The following is a 5,329-nucleotide window of genomic DNA, read 5'->3' as shown; positions in this document are numbered from 1 at the left end:
CCCCTATTATTAAACACGAAATGACTATTATTTGAGAGCCTATTATTTTGTCTTCCGATTCTAACATTGTCATTTCTTTCAATATTTGGGAGCCTATTATTAAACACGAAATGACTAAACCCCTCAAATAATTAAGATTCAAAAATAAGATGGTTTGGGTTGATAAATAATAATTATATTTATGAATTATAGATGACTGTATAAACTATTCAACCATATTATGTGTATACTAAAAATTAACTATTAAATAAATTATTTATATAATATATATGTTAAAATATAAAATATAAAAAAATTAAATTAACTAATGTATTTATACATAAATATATTATAGTTGATTTAATGACTAATTTTTGTATATACTTAATATTTTGTTTGTATATTTGTTTTGAAGATAGTTGTATAATTTATGTTGCTTATCTCTATTTTGTAAGAATAAACAAATAATATTTTCGTTTTCATTACATACTTAATTGATTTTTAATTATTTTATTATATTAATAAAAATATTTTGTGCATAAACAAAAATATTTTTATATATAGGGCGTTGTAATGCACACCTCAATCTTGTTATTGGTTGAAATCTAAAGCATAAACTAATAAGAGAAATTGTAATAGTAAATGAGTTATTTGAAAAATACTAACATAAATACTCTAGAATTTAATTAATAATAATAAGATAATTTTATTTTTAAAATTCAATGATTTTAAAAGTAATAAATGAACTTAAGTAATATATTATTATGTTTTTTTCTATCTTTTTTATTTTAGTTGAAGCTCTTCCAATTTTAACACCACACTGACAATTTAAACTAAGAATTTTTTGCTAAGATATAATAATTCCATCTCGAATTATCTATCAAGTCCTTTTGGTATATTTTTTTAGTATGCTAGTTGGAAAACACATAAACTTAGTTTAAGTATAATTAAATATGCAAAATTAATGAACTTTAATAAAGAGATTCCAAGTAATTAGGTAATGATGCTTAGAGTGTGGAATTTAGAATGATTTGGATAAGATTCGAGTGATATCCAAACATAAATAACATAAGTCTTAATTTGGTAATTTTTTATTTTTTAAAAGTAGTTTATAAAATTAACTTTTAAAAGATAATTTTTTAAAATTATAATATCTATATATTAGTAAATTAAATTAAAAATAACTTTTAATAAGTCCAATATTTGATGGCCCACAACATTCTCATAGCCTAAATAAATCTAAATTCAAACTAAACGGAGTATTCAAATTCGTGACGGATTAGTTCTTAACTTGTCGAGTTTGAGGATACTGTGAAAAACCAAAAAAATTTCTCCATAGCTTCAAAAATTTATTACCTCTCGCCAAAACAAAATTATTACCTTCCTCTTTCTTTTTTCCTTTTTTCCCGTTAATTTCAACCCCAGCTGGTAACAACATTCATAGTAGGTGTAAATAATATGAACAAATATAGCCCCGTTTCTATACTCAAAAAAATAAAAAAAGAACAAATATAACATTAGTAACTCGTGTGGTTATTTCATTACAAACAATTTCTATTATCTCTGCAATAAAAGAGAGCGAAACACTTGAACAACAAATGCTTAATTGTAATCCAATGTTTGAAGCAAAAGCTAACTAGTGGCTGATGAATGAGTGAAGGAAACATGAGAGCAGCCCAACTACCCAAGTATGTATCTAAAGAAGCAAATGGAAATCAACACAGATTACAGTTTGCTACAGGAATAAGGTACAATAAATATGACTATAAAGTAAACTAGTCTCAAAACTGGTTGTGCCATTTCTTAAGAGTTGCTTTTCAAAGTTGTCTGATTTTCATCATTATGAAGTTGTTGGAATTCTCTGCTTGGCAGCTCTAAGGTCAAGAATGTTGGGAGGCGTTGGTTTTATGGAGCCATGCAAGTCCACCAGGTGAAGGAAGTCTTGTTTTGTTATGTTTTTCTTCTCAACAAGTTCATTCACCACTGCATCCATCAGTACTTTATTTTCATGTAGGGTCTATTTATACCAAAACAAAGCAAGGTCGCTCTTATTAACCAACAAGAAATGAAATGAACTTGTTGAATTGTTCATCAATCAGCATACCTCTTTTGCGCGTTCGCGTTCATAACACAAGTTCACAATCCGCATTGCTTCCAAGTCAATGTCCTGACAACGAAAGGTAACAAAGTGTGTTATTTCAATAATGTGGTTGCAATGAGAAAATTGAACTTGAGACTTGAGAGAGAGAACCCATACGTTTATCCGGTCTGTCACCCAGAAATTGGTAATTCCATGGTGCTTCTCTGAAAGCCCACCAAGAACAAATATCCTTGCTACGGACCTCGCATTGTCTGCAGTTTCGGCCCATATCGTACTCAACTGAAATATTATAAAACAAGTTAAAACAGCAACCAAAAGAACCAATGAAGCAAATAAAAAGGACTGAGGAAACTTAAGGAAAGCAAGTAAGAATTTTATCTTACTTGACCATTCCCAAACCAAATTTCATCGGCTGCACAGGGAGCTAGTTGAACGGTAATATGATACAGGACAGATTGTCAACTGCATGACATTAGTAGTTACAAATTAGAGAAAAAATGAAAGGCTCTAAACACAATTCTGTAATAGTGCAATGTAATGCAGTTTAATTGATCTAAGCAAAGAATCCATACGTGAGCATTCCTTCGTTAATTTTGATAGGATCCATCTTCACCCGCACATAACCCAATTCCCTACCAGCTCTGGGAGCAATTGTGACCTGCATCAAAAGCAACATAAAGCTAAAATGTCAATTTTTTCCACCAACAATCAATCAGATAAGTTGAGATTATGTCAATTACAAAATGGATATAGTGTAAATTTCATACAAACCCGATATTTTTAATATCAGAAAAGTTCACAGCTACGACAGCCATTGCAGCCTCATTAATCCATGCTTCTCTCCTTTTTATCCAGAATTCCTCTTTCTTCCATTTGTGCAGCTTGTAACAAGCCATCAGTAGTAATCTGCCAGAGTGAAAAGCAGTAAATAAAAGTATGCAAGCCACAATTGGTGGTGTGACTATTAAATCCTTTTCAATAGGAGATATTACCTCAGTCCTTGAATGCCGCATCATGTTGATGGCAGCAACCTCAACTATGTTAGCTAGCTCTGCACCAACCATGCCATCACTCATACTAGCAACAGCAAAATAGTCCACATCTTCTACCATTGGCTTTTTTTGAGCATGGACCTATCAAAGTATCACAAGGAAGGGAAAGGAAGAAAGATTAGTCAAAAATCACAATAGCCAAGTTTTGAAAGGATAACCCTAAACAGTATTGTATACTTGAGAAAAGTGAAGCCTGAAGCCGAAAACCAAAGATGTAACATAGTAGAGGAGGAGCAACCTTTAGAATTTCTATGCGACCAATGAGGCCAGGCTTGGGAATAAATATTTTTCGATCAAACCGACCAGGTCTCACAAGTACAGGATCCAGAATATCTGGTCGATTGGTAGATGCAATAGTGATCACCTGTCCTCTTCCTTCAAATCCATCTAAGCACATCAAGAGCTGGAACATTCAGTAAATAGTAAACATCAACCAATATATACACATTTTTACTTCACGAAAGCAATTGAAAAGTTCAGTGGTGCCATGTTTAACCTGATTGAGAGTAGCGTCACATTCCTGTCCACCTGAACCCCTAATCAAGCCACGCTCCTTTCCCACAGCATCCAGCTCATCAATGAAGACAACAGATGGAGCCTGAGAAAGATTGAAGAAAATTATTGGCAATCGAATGCAGAAACTAAAGCAGAAGAAAGTAGGTAAATTTCAGGTGATTCTGTAAAAGTGTAGCATGATTAGAAACAATAGACCACTATTTACTCGATGCAAATAAAAACAAGATCTTATTTTACTCTAAAGAAAGCAAGAGAGCAATGGCAAAGCCGAAACAATCACGTGCATTTTCCCTGGCTTCCGTGTAAAGTGCTCGCACACGAGATGCCCCTATACCAACGTATACAACAACAACAACAAAGCCTTGTCCCACTAAGTGGGGTCGGCTACATGAATCAAACGACGTTATTGTGCTCTGTCATGTATCATGTCTACACAGAGACCGTTTACATGTAGATCTCGTTTGACCACCTCATGGATGGTCTTCTTAGGTCTTCCTCTGCCTTTCGCCCTTCGTCCATCTTCCATCTCATCCACCCTCCTGACTAGATGTTCTATCGGTCTTCTTCTCACATGTCCAAACCACCTGAGACGCAATTCAACCATCTTTTCCACAATAGGTGCTACTCCAACTTTCTCCCTTATATCTTCATTCCTTATTTTATCCAATCGCGTATGACCACTCATCCATCTCAACATCTTCATCTCTGCCACACTCAGCTTATGTTCATGCTCTCCTTTAGCCGCCCAACACTCCGTACCATACAGCATAGCCGGTCTTATAGCGGTGTGATAGAATTTACCTTTAAGTTTTAAAGGCACTTTTTTGTTGCATATAAAACCAGATGTACTCCGCCATTTTGACCAACCTGCTTGGATCCTATGATTTACATCCTGTTCAATCTCTCTATTATCCTGTATGATGCACCCAAGATACTTAAAACTTTTAACTTGTCGTAGGATGTCTTCTCCAATCTTCACCTCTATATTAGGGTTTTTCCTTCTCAGACTAAACTTACATTCCATATATTCCGTCTTGTTTTGGCTTATGCGCAGACCATACACTTCTAGAGCTTCTCTCCATAACTCCAACTTCCTATTTAGGTCTTCCCTTGACTCTCCCATAAGGACGATATCATCGGCAAAAAACATGCACCATGGCACAGGCTCTTGGATGTGCTCTGTGAGTACTTTCAAGACTAATGTGAAAAGGTATGGACTTAAGGATGATCGCTGGTGTAATCCTATACCAATAGGGAATTTCTCTGTCACACCACCTTGAGTCTTCACACTAGTTGTGGCCCCATCATACATATCTTTAATTGCCCGAATATATGCGATCCTTACTCTCCTCTTTTATAAAACCTTCCATAAGACCTCCCTTGGTACCCTATCATACGCTTTTTCCAAATCAATAAACAACATATGTAGATCTCTTTTATTACTACGATACCTCTCCATCATCCTTCTTAGTAGGTATATCGCTTCAGTGGTAGATCTGTTTGGCATAAATCCAAATTGGTTCTCTGTTACTTGTGTCTCTTTTCTCAACTATCACCATTTCCCATAACTTCATGGTATGACTCATAAGCTTGATTCCTCTATAGTTTTCGCAACTTTGTATATCTCCCTTATTCTTGTAGATAGGTACCAATGTGCTCTTTCTCCACTCATCAGGCATCC

General features: G+C 34.4%; 1 pseudogene; it reads right to left on the bottom strand.

The window, feature by feature from the left end:
• Positions 1 to 1,511: 1,511 nt before the first annotated feature.
• The window catches only part of LOC107470713 (probable inactive ATP-dependent zinc metalloprotease FTSHI 2, chloroplastic), a 6,586-nt pseudogene continuing 2,768 nt past the window's right edge, over positions 1,512 to 5,329 (bottom strand).

Source organism: Arachis duranensis, chromosome 10 (genome assembly GCF_000817695.3).
Source record: "Arachis duranensis cultivar V14167 chromosome 10, aradu.V14167.gnm2.J7QH, whole genome shotgun sequence".
Lineage (NCBI taxonomy): Eukaryota > Viridiplantae > Streptophyta > Magnoliopsida > Fabales > Fabaceae > Arachis > Arachis duranensis.
Note: the sequence above shows the minus strand (reverse complement) of the source record. Positions and strands in the feature narration are given on the sequence as shown.